This window comes from Fundulus heteroclitus, chromosome 21, assembly GCF_011125445.2.
Source record: "Fundulus heteroclitus isolate FHET01 chromosome 21, MU-UCD_Fhet_4.1, whole genome shotgun sequence".
NCBI classification, from domain to species: domain Eukaryota; kingdom Metazoa; phylum Chordata; class Actinopteri; order Cyprinodontiformes; family Fundulidae; genus Fundulus; species Fundulus heteroclitus.
The window spans coordinates 2,218,026-2,230,409 of NC_046381.1; the positions used below are offsets into that span (position 1 = coordinate 2,218,026).

Below are 12,384 nucleotides of genomic sequence, written 5' to 3' on the forward strand. Positions count from 1 at the left end.
CTAGTCAAAGTACATAACTGGGAATTTGTGGCAAGACCTGAAATTGATTGACTTTTCAAACAGCCCATCTGACTAAGGTTGGGATCATTGTATTCATATCATACTCTTCTCTAGGGCTGCACAGTGGCGCAGTGGGTAGTACTGTTGCCTTGCAGCAAGAAGGTTCTGGGTTCAAATCCAAGTTTGCATGTTCTCCCTGTGCATGCATGGGTTCTCCCCAGGTACTCCGGCTTCCTCCCACAGTCCAAAAACATGACTGTTAGGTTAATTGGTCTCTCTAAATTCTCCTTAGGTGTGAATGTGTGCGTGTGTGAATGGTTGTTTGTCCTGTTTGTCTCTGTGTTGCCCTGCAACAGACTGGCGACCTGTCCAGGGTGAACCCCACCTCTCGCCCAGTGAACGCTGGAGATAGGCACCAGCAACCCCCGTGACCCCATGAGGGATTTAAGCGGGTCAGAAAATGGATGCATGGATGGATACTCTTCTCTAGATACTTTAGATGTTAAAAGCTGGACACACCCCAGAAAAGTAGCGGTTAATTTGGCAGCAGAAGATATTGTAACAAATTGTTTCCTTTGGGGGCATTAAATAAATTAATATTATTAGTTAAAAACCTTGGAAAATCATACTTCCTTTTGGTTACACTTTACAACTGCCCTCTCAGTTGTTTTGACCTGTCATTTATAATCACAATTTAACTAACTAACAGAGTTCTGGAGATTAAATACATTTGCAAAGCATTGTATTTGTAAAAATCCAGAATCTGCTTCCATATCAACTTCTCTCTGTGCAACTTTGTGCAATCCACCCTCATAGGGATGCTTTCTTGTTAAGTACAATATATATATATATATATATATATATATATATATATATATATATATATATATATATATATATATATATATATATATATATATATATATATATATATATATATATATAATCATCTTAATGCCTGTGGAGACATCAGTGGTGATGTTTCCTGGGGCCATCCAACATGAGACACTCTAACCCAGACCAACCAGCCTGGGTTGAAAAGCCTCGACTCGTAACCAGGTAGCAACCGACGCCACCTGCAGCTCTCCTCTCCTGATCAACAGCCACTTTGAAGTTTCTTGTGCAACCTTGGCGTGCAACTGAATGGCCCTTTTGCAGACAGGCCCGCACAAAAACAAGCATGTTCTTGACTGAAGATACAGTGACCCAAAGGTTTTTCATCCACTCATTAACATTTACATTTATTTTACTATAAAATGCATCCAAGTACTGAGAGGCTCTTACTTATGGTGTGAACTAAACACAAAGGACAACTCCGCATTCGTTATTTATCTTACAAGGCCACGGCATTTGTCATTAGGGAATTTCATGTCTCGTTCCGCCTTTAATGGCAACAGCGTTAAAATAAGGATCCGGAGACGTGCTGTTTTCAATTTAGGTCAACGCTGAGGAGTCTTCAGCTCGCCGTGCTCTCCATTTACAGGTAGACTCGTCACGTTGACTATGTGACTCTTCATTCCTCTTGTTTTCACGTCGCTGACGTCTTCTCCCCCCCACGCGCCGCGTCCTATTTATCACGAGTGTAGCGCGCTGCCGATCAAGCTGACCTTGAGGAAGTCTTGCCCATAAGAAGCCTCACCTACGGGGCAAGATCTAGAGTCTGTCAGGATGATTTCTTATTCTATTTAATGGAAAAAGTGCAAAGCTTTATCACCTCCCGGGTTCATGGTTTGTCTAAGGCATAACTGGTTTGAAATGGTAGGCCATTAAGTCAAAAAGCCCTGTACACAAAAAAGATGTCCTTAAGAGTCACTGTGATTTAAGTGCGTTGGAGGTGAATGGGCAATTTTATGTTAGACCGGCACTCCTGAGAACTGCAAACTAAGAAGCAGACAACAATGTTCGGCTATCTCCTCTGTGACATTTTCCACAAAGGCATTTGTCTGAAGATAAGCATGAATGAATAAAGAGCAAAGTGCTTCTTTGTCCTTATGCTCCCATCCAAGACCACGCTTCACAGATTTAGTTTTTTTTTCTTTTTTTTTTGTTGTTGTTTTGTATTTCTTTCATCAGAGGTTATCCGTTGGACGGACAGAATAAAGTGAAACGCAAGGATTCAGATTATATTGCTCTTGGATGACGACAAATTGCTTCTTGACATTTTATGTTTTGCTTATCAGGGCTGTTGCTTTTGGTGCTCTTGGAGATTATCCTGCAGTAATAACAATCCAGTAAACAAGTACTTTATAAAAGCTGCTGCTAAAATGATTACAGACGAGCTGCTGCTCATATCACAGGGACGCTGTGCAAAAATTAGATATATTCGACTGTGCAGCAGTCAGACCAGGGAAGCATATTACAATCAGCTGGATTTGTAAACTTTTTTTTTTACAGTAGGGGAGCAGGCTAACTATTTTTAGCAACCAAAACTAAATGTAGTACTTTTCTTTTTGTTCAAAAAGCGTAAGAATTAAGGTGTTTGATTCCAAATATTCTACAATGTTTTGTCCGTAACTGTCTAAAGAGTCACAATGTCAGACTTTAAAATGGAGAAAATAGAAATGTATTACTGAAGGCAACCATACGTCAAGGTTGGTTGAAGTTAGTGAAATATTTAGGGTTAGGAAAGTCAAACGATATTGTATTCAGCCATATTGGATTCCGAAGTGGAAGCGTTGGGCAGCCTCATTCGCCAAAGACTTTCCTTCTTGATTTTCCAACTTCCAGGTGTTCCAGTTGTATTTCTCCCTCTACAGTATAGCCGGAATGCAGCAAACAGCTTATAATAAATATCACTCTCCCAAAGTGGAGCCTGCGTTATATAAACAGTGGGTGACATCAGTTGCAGTTAAGCTTTAATGTATACTCATAGCGTCGCGACAGCATAAAGGGAGCAGACTAATATTTTGTGTCCTACTGAGTTTTACATTAGGCTCCGGTATGAGCCAGCCGCTGCTGCTCTGGCATCTCATTTCTGTAAGTAAAACAGAAGCCTGATAATCTGCCATGATATTAAGACGATGCGATACAGCGGGATCAACCTCCTAAATTGCGCATACAGACATGAGATTATGCCCCACGTATGGCAAAAAAATATTACAAATCATGCGCCCTCTCGGTTTTAGGCACACCTTCGGCTGTTTAGCATATTTATTTATTTTCATTCTTTGCCTGGATAAATCCAGATTTTGATATTCCCAAACGCATCTAAGGCTGATAATACAGGGATGGATTAGCAAAATGGGGGGAAATGCACATAAAACCTGCATGCAGCTCAGCATTAGAGGTAGACTACAAGCTGGAGCGGGGTATCCTGCTCAAGTGCAGTAAGGACAAAAAAGAAACTTTTTTCTGTAGCATGAGAAAAACCAACTTGAGCACCTCAAGCACCTTGAAATGATGATAAAAGGGATATTTCACGCAGAAAACACAAGTATTTGCATTCTTAAAACCGTAATCAGCTCTCATGTATATACTCAAAAGCATATAACAGCTTTTTCTTAAGATGATCTGGATCTCACAGTATATTTTTAGCAACAATAGGATGGGCACCATATGGCCTTATGTTAAACCCTAAGGTACCTACTAATCAGCAGTGTTAAAGAAGGGATCAGGATTACGAATCCCAAGTCCCCTCAGACGTAAATATTTCATTGAAACGAGAAAAAATATGAAATGCCTTGTATATGACAAAACAATCAAGAGTCAGTTTTACATATACTGAATTATAACGTGTTGATTTAATCTAATATCACCTTAAATGAGTAGACTCTTTGGAAGACTGGATTTAATGTCAGATTACCTGATAATAAAATTCATCGACGGGAGCTTTAATATCAAGCTCCACGAATAACACGCCGGCTCTTATTATCATTACTGAAGGATTAGCTGATAGACTCGTGCCACACAAACTTATCAAGGTTCTGAGGAGCCAGGCTTAAATGAAGTATTTATTGACCCAGCAGGGCTATACTGGAAAAAAAAAAAAAGAATCCACTAATGGCCTCGGAGTCTTCTGCAAAATTTAATCAGTTCACCAAAATGGGAGTATTCCATATTTGTTTTCGCCTTGCACTTTCCTGCAGATCTGCTCAGCCCCGTAATGAAAGGCCCCATGGCAACCTCTCTAGAAATCATTACAATCTCACTTTACCTCTAGGGTCACTAAACTAATAGTCATTCACCTGTGTGACAGGAAATCTTTCCCCAGTTGCCAATAGGGGGCCAGCGGGGTTGTGTTTAAGGTTATGGAGTCGAGTCCAGCCAGAGAGGGCTGTTTATTGTTCTGATGAGTCCCAAGGAATGAGAGCATCACTGTCGGGTAAATGACAAATGCAAAGCTGCGTAGATATACACAAAATATTTCTAATTGGCCTTCTTTTAACGGAAGCGACTCGACAAATAAAACGCATGCAGGGCTTTCAGGGATTTTTTTTTTTTACATCCTTGGCCGGATTCCATTTCCCACCTACCCTTTCTCTGTTGTGTATCAGATATTTTACAAAATAACAGAGGCATTCGGGTTTCCTAATTCTTTTTAAGATGTAGGGGAAAGGTAAAGAGGTAGTTCCATCTTTCCGATGTAGAATATTATATACTTACATTAAACAACCGATGTCGAGCTACACCTTCAAATACTCACAATAACCTGCAATAAACCATAAGAGCAATGTTTCTGTGAAATGAACAAAGTAGTGCGATTCAGCGTTCCCCCTACCATTATTCAAGGGGGACACCACAACAACAAGACCACCCGTCTGCAAAGCTACCATTTGCTCTAATTGTCGCCAAAGGTCTGTCTGCTGGAAACAAAAAGTCCACCTTCCTGAGTCCATCACTTAAAACAGATGACTGCTTTGTTCTTGGAAGCCCCATTTTTGTTGCTAGATAGACGGCATGAAGGTTTATATGAAACAGATTCCAAATGGAAGAAAAAAAAACACTAAGGTTACACTCAGAATTAGCCTAAAGATCTAGATTTAAAGAGATTTTCATTCAATCAAGAAGTAGGAAGGAAGAGTCCCAGGTGTCTTTAAAAATATTAAAATATATAAAGATACATGACATAACCAGACAGAAGCATAAAAGGATAGATGGGAGAGAAACAGATGCCTGCTGCTCACATAAAGCTGTATTCTGGGCTATTGATGGAAAGTTAAGTGGAAGGAAAATCTGTACCCCTCCCCCCAAAAAAATAAATAAAAATAAAATAATGAAGTCACTTTATAGGAGGGGGCTTCCTCCTAAAAAGTCTTACAAATGTCATTAAAAGAAAGGCATACAGTCTCATATATTCTTTTTTTTCCCCTTTTTTATTTACAAAAAACATCTTGTGGTTGAGAAACAACAACAGCATATTGGTCCCTCTATACTCAAGAAAAGGTTGCTGTGTTTAGCGAAGTCTGCTTAATAAGTGTTTTCCTGTCTGCTTTTAAGTGTGCTTGATAAAAGTCAAAGACTTTGAATTGTATAGAAAAAGCTCCATTTTAATAAACTTTTAATTTGTTTGTTAATATATTGTACTAAAAAATAAAACGGCACAAACCACCCGTGCAGACGAGCTAGATTCATGCCACTGGGGGTTGAACAATATAATTATGCGAGCTGCACAATGCCACTTTGGACACTTAATATAATTAGGTTGATTCCATAGCAAAAAATTCTTAACAAGTGTCAAAGTTGGCAAAAATCAGTGTCCATCTCTACAATCCATCCATTGTTTTCTGCTTATCCAAAGTTTAGTTGCAGACCAAACACATCCAGCAAGAAAAGCAGACATTTCTCTCACCAGCAACATTCTGCAGGTCATTCCAGAGTGCCCTGAGGCTTTCCCAGGCCATGCCCCCTTTCAATATTGAGGAAAGTGCCTCTATTTTGAGCTCCTGCTGGATTATTAAGATCCTTAACTAGACAGAGGATGCTGTTTTCATTTGCTCATATCTGGGATCTCATTATTTTAAACCACGTCTCGTGTCTGGAAGTGAGTGTTACTTACTGGCACGGGATATAATGTGGATAGACTAAATTGAAATATTTTCTTTCTGCTCAGCTCTTTCTTCATCACAACAGATCAGAGCAATGTTAGTAGTATCATATTTCTTATACATATGCTGATAAATCTAAGTTGATATCAATGCCAATAAGTATAATAATGTGCAAAACTAAAATAATGCATCTCTCCATCCATTCATTGTCCTTTACTTGTCCAAACGCCTGATAGACAGCTTTCTCCCCAGCAACCCTCTCCGGGTCATTCTGGGATGTCTTGAAGTTTTCAGTTTGGAAGAATCAGATGCTTCTTCGATCCCTCCCTCTAGAGGATTCAACTCAGCTCCTTTCAGTGTTGGTTCCAGATGACCCAGCTCCTTACCTCGACAGAAGACACCTTGTTTCACCGCTTGTGTCTAACATATTGTTCTCTCTGTCACAATCTGTGTCTCCTGAGCTTAAGTTGCTATGGACCAACTACTCAAGAATGTTTTTTGCTTTTGTCAGTAGTATCATACGACCCTGTTATGCCTAGTTTGATATAATGTAAATAGGTTTACAATATTGCAAACTAACTAAAGTCTAAAAAATAGCAAACCTAATGCTATTTATACAGCATGCATTCATTAATGTATCCATTGTCATCTGCTGATCTAAGGTCTGATAGCAGAGGTCACAGATCCTTGATGAAAGCCAAGGCCTCCCACTCCCTAACGTTCTTGGTTGTCCTTCAAGGCATGAAAGCATAGCTAATACCTCCGACAGGTTCGGAGTCCAACCAGTGGTCTCTCTACTGGGGTACAACCCTCCAAACCCACCAAAAGGGAGGCATTGTGGTGACATCCTAATCAAATACCATCTGAATCTTCCCCCTGTGGAAAAGTTACCTCAGCAGACTAATTAAACAACAGCTAAAATTCTTAAGGCTGGTTCACACAACGGGATAATTTCCTTGGTTTTTGCCCCGGTCTTAACTTCCGGCATGCCCCAACTATCGGGGAGGCTCTTAAGATAATCTTAAGAGATATCCCTGTCGTGTGTGATGCATTAAGAGTGATCTGGTGTGCTCGGTAAAACGTCAGGACCCCTCTGACCTCACATCGGGGATATTCAACATGTTGGGTTGTCTAGGCTTGATGTCTAATGTCGTTTGTCCTAGCGTGTGGGGTGTTGAATTCTGGTGAATGTGACGTGTAGCCAATTAGAAAGCGAGGTGAGGGGAAACCTAGAGAACAGAAATAACACAACTCCCCTCCATATCTTAGCGCAGAAAACATAGAGGCCCTGTTCGCACTGTCTCCACTCCTTTAACCTTTTATTTTTGGGATGTTTTTTCTCTGTTAAAATCAGTCATTGGCATTATTCTTCTTCCTCATCCACCTTTATTTTATTCAAAACACCTGAATAAAAATCATTTAAACATTATCAATATTTTGGATGCCATACAGAATTGTTGAGACTGAATTTTGTTAGCATATTACTCTTGTCCTGGGGTCTTGCCTAAAGAAAGAGTTAAAAGTCGAGTTGATATGATGGTAAATCTTTCCCACCTCAAAAAGCATTGTATGCAGACACTTATAGCAGGCCTAACAATTACTGTTGTATCAAATATATTTTCTTAAACGGTTCGGATGGCTTGACTGATGTGTTGCCACAATTGGATATTCTAAGCACTACTGCCTGCGATTGTGAATCGGGGTTGTAGGAAGGGGAGGTGTATGTTCAAAACTGTTCACATCTTGGGTTTGTTGTGAATGCGCACTGAATCTCTCAAAGGGATCACCGAAATCTGCCCGGGAGCACAAAGGCCCCAGGGTCACTGAGGTATTTTAAGACTTCCCTTGGAGTGTTTTAAGCAGCATTTTTCTTCTGACCAGACAAAAAGCAGAGACAATAAACTGATCTCACCTTGGAGTTTCCTTGAAAATATCCAAAGGTTGGGAACAGCAACGATTTTAAGTGGGATTGTAGGAAAGAAAAATATTTGAAGGCTGATTAGTGGTGTTGTTTTTTTTCACAAGCCCTCCGACTGTGGACGTTCTGAGATAAAAACGGAGCGGTGCTCATGTGTGAGTAATAATCAGTGTTCAGACAGTGTGCAGTTTGAGTCTCAGAGGAGCCACCTCACCTTTTATCTTAGACCGAACACAATAGCGAGCTCGCAGCTTTGTCTTTTTCTTAGGGCAAAACAGTTGTGTCCTCGATATGAAATGGTATCATCAGGTAACTGCATCCTTCCGACTTCTATTTTTTGCTGCCCGCTTCAGATAACATGCGTACACCACAGGGGAAGTTCCATTCGTTTGTTTTTCAGACAGAAAGCCTGAGAATAAGAGGACTGCACAAACTGTGAAGCTTTTTACCTCTGTGGGGGGGGGGGGGTGGACAGTTTTCACCACAGAGAGGAAGAAATGAAGAAGGGGAAAAAAAAATGTCAAGCGAACAGAGACAAATCTATATAAATAATTGCTAAGTGGAGTGGAGAGGAGTTGCCCATCATTCAGACAAGAAGCGTGTGCAATATCTCCAGGAGATTGAGAGTCATCCATCACTGCAAGACTTTAATTTGAGATGTTTAGGGCTGTTGCTGATGATTGTCTGGAGAGGCAGGGAGCGTCTGGTCTTTGGGGGTCCGCGGGGGTCTTTGAGTGTGGCTCACAGTAGGGGGGGCGGGGGGGAGAGATTGCTGCCTGCCACAAAGCCCGTTTACACTGGCACAATGCAATAGTTTCATCTCAGACTGGCTGCGAGGACGCAGACGGAACGAGCAAATCACTGTCTGATTAGCATTCAGATGCTTGAAAGTGTGGAAGCAAGTTTCTGACAGCTTATTACATCTTTTGGCGCTACGGTAATGCGCGCCGACAGATGCACTTTGGTGCACGCGCGCACACTTAGAAACACCTCATTTAGAGCGGAATGATGTCAAAATGAGTCCATTGAGTGGTGGGCGGAGATTGCCGAGCCCAAGGTAAAGAGAGTCTGGAGACTCCAAATAATCTCACGTATTGATTCCATTTGAGCCCCAAGGCTCCTGACGGACATGCACTTAGAAATGCAGCGATAGGTGGCAAATCGGTATGACTGATCACTGTAGCTCTGCTTTATGGTGAGGGGTGCAGACTGTCTATAAATAACAGCTCTCGCTAATCAAACAGAGCAGCATATCCGAAGACATGACAGATTGGTAGACGTATCCTGTAATTTACCAGAGAGCACTTAGTCTAGCTATTACATTTACATGGATAGAGTTGACTTTTCGTTGGCTCAGGCGTTCCGGGGGCTGACGTATAACAATCAAGCGATGATGGCATGTGCTAGCATATTTCACTTTGGAGGCATGCGGCAGTTTTTTATACCCTAAAAACAAACGACTAGAAATCAGTAGGGAGCTTATCAGTTATAATTAAATGTCAGTTAACTCAACAAATCATTTTCCTCTGCAAAACAATTGGGATTTGATTGAATCTGTGCAAATACACTGGCAGTGTGGTGCAGCCTGTAACAAGATAAGCTGATGTAATGCCGCTCAGTGTTAAACATTGGGACGGGATGCTGCAAGCCGTCCTTTCGCTGGACCGGCCTCCACCAGGGGGGCAGAGCTGAACATAGGCAACCACAGAAGACGAGGCAGAATACAAAACGCCATTATTGGGACACGAAAATAAGGTCATCTCCGGAGAATATCCGGTTTCGGTCATCAGATCGGTGAAATTACCTGCCTCCACGCGCACCTGAGTTCAGTCAGTAGTGTTGGCATCTCTTAATAACTGCGAGTATATTGCATGTGTCTTGACTTATCCCCTTCTAATGCAGTTATAATACCTGAGTGGTCGGTGACTGCATGCCTTGAATGCTCATTTTCTGCACAGTAGCCTCTGTGTACTCAAAGGGTCCGGCTTCTCCTTTTTCCCGAGACACAGACTCCTTGGGGTATAATTTGATTATTCCAAAGCAGGTGTTTTCAGCCGAACGTTTGATAAGAGAACTCAGCACCTCAAACACTTGAGCAAGGGTGCATTAGACCTGCCTGAAGCAGTGGAGGGTAAAGGCTTATTTCTCATCTAATCTGTGAGCGAGGATGGGATTCAGCGAAAAGCCGCATATGGCACCTCTGTAGACTAGGAGAAAAACATTGCAAATGCCGGGAAAATGAAGGGGCTGATCTTCATTATCCCTGTGGCGAAATCAGCCAGGCATATGGCCTAGAAAGTCCCAAAAAGTGGATTAAGTTAATGCCAGTCCATGTGGCTGCGACTTGTTTGCAGGAGGAGATGCATATCTAATGTAATTACAACTCGCAATGGTTTTGCAGAATCAATAGAAGATCTCTTTACTTCAGTGTCAAGTATTTTGGATGTCGCGGTTCCGGGGTGACAGCTGCTGCTGCATAACTGGGTAAAGGTTACATCTGTGATCCTGTAGTTTCCAAATGTAACCTTAACCGTAGCCTGTTTCTCTCATATTATCTCTTGTCACACCACAACAACTGCCACCCTTTCCCAGTACTTTCACTATAGATTATATCCGAGCAAACGAGAAAGATTCTCGAGCAACATCTGCCATGCACGTGACCTTACAATGTCTAAAAGAGTGGAATAATTAATCCCAGCCCAAGTGGCTGCTACTCGTTTGCAAGGTGTGTTGCGTGATATCTAATGTAATTGCAAGCTGGAATGGGTTTGCAAAATCAATAGATCTCTTTTGCTTTAGTACTGATGTATTTCCAATCTCGCTCATCCAAACTGGCTATTGCATCAACGGAGAGCATTTACTGTCTAATAGCCGTCAAAGGAAGCAAAAGGAAACCAATCGAGTAAAAATCATCCTTGGTTTTCCGTTGCTGTCTTCCCAAATCAACAGCTGCTACCGAATAATGGGTTAGAGGTTACATCTGTGATCCTGTTGTTTCTAACCCTACCCCTAACCCTAGCCGGATTCCTGCCTGCCGTTAGTCTCGCAACATTTGCTGTCAAAGACTGTGCAAACAAAAGGAATCCTCTCAAGCATGTAGACCCTGTTAGCTTTTCACAGTTTTCACTCTGTTAACAGCAAAGACGTGCGATATATTAAGGTCAGACATTATCCACTTGGACTAGAGTATTAATTCCCACAATTCATCAGATCATTTTAGCATTGATTGGATGAGATGGGACTTCTATTCGCGCGGCTCGACGTCATAAGCACGGCTCTGAACAACTTGCCAAAACCTTTTGACACAGCGTGGTGAGATAATCACAGTTGAGCACAGAGTTAAAAAGCCGCGCAGCCCTTTTCATATGCAGATGCATCCAAAAAAAGAAACTCCCGACTTTAAAAACTGACGTGGGCACACTCGCCGGATCCTGACACGTGTCTAATTGATGCTTTTCTCCGACATCGTCTCGCTCCGTGAGCCCCGGCGGAGAGGCACGGGAGGCGCAGAGCTGCCAAAAAAGTGGCGGCGATGCTCGAAGTTAAACCGCATTACAACACTGTCAAGGGCACGCGTTTCCTCCCGCTTCGCTGGAGGTTGGCAAGGGATGCTCAACTTGGGTTGGTTAAAAGGGAAATCAAAGCAATAACTTCATTAAACAGAGCACCTTGAGCTGAGAGGAGAACCAAGTGAGTGTGGAGTTGTTTAATTAAATTCTGTAATTTTGAAATCTTGCATGCATGTGAAAGACAAAAAGGCAGGAGGAAAAAAAAAAGATGGCTCAATGTAAACATGCACTTACCTGCAATGGCAACTTGGAAGCAGAGAAGCACCCAGTTTAATCCAAATTCTCACTGAATCAAACTGTCCTTCCACCTTCTTTTACGCAGGGACGTTCTCCCTCTTACTCCTTTTCACTCCTTTTTAATTCCTTTTCTCTTCCTGCTTTCCTCCTTGGTGCGTTTCAGTCATCGTCCCGCTCTCTGCGTTCACTTTGAGCATGGGCTGGAGCATAACAAGACTGTGACTGCATGCACTGCACTGAGGAGGAAGAGCCGGAGAATGCACAGGAGCTGTACCTAAAGTGGAGTGCGTCCGAGCGGATGCAGAACGACGACTGAATGGTGAGGAGGTGGGGGGGGGGGAAGAGAGCGACGACTGAGTGAGCAGGGCAATGTGCGTGTGTGTGTGTGTGTGTATGCACCAAAAGAGAGGAGGTGTGTGTTTGAAGCAGAGAGAAAATGTGAGGAGGGTTTGGGAGCACTGCCGGCTCAGTGGTGAGCGATGGTCATGATTGCGCTGGCGTAAGGCGGGAGAGCAACACCCCCCACCCTCTCCAACCCACCCGCAAGCCCCCACCCTTCCTTCCCAACTCCCTCATCAGATCCCCCTGAGCACAGAGGATCTTCATCATCAAGCAGATTAGAGCCAACTAACACCCCACCCCCATAACCCCCTGAAGACACACACATGCACGGAGC

General features: G+C 42.4%; 1 protein-coding gene across 1 annotated transcript in view; it reads right to left on the reverse strand.

The window, feature by feature from the left end:
* The window catches only part of LOC118556860 (cadherin-12-like), a 118,182-nt gene extending 106,188 nt beyond the window's left edge, over positions 1 to 11,994 (reverse strand). The window contains exon 1 of the mRNA XM_036125398.1: positions 11,706 to 11,994. The gene's annotated coding sequence lies outside the window, so the exon portion shown is untranslated. The remainder of the gene's footprint in view (positions 1 to 11,705) is intronic.
* Positions 11,995 to 12,384: the final 390 nt, after the last annotated feature.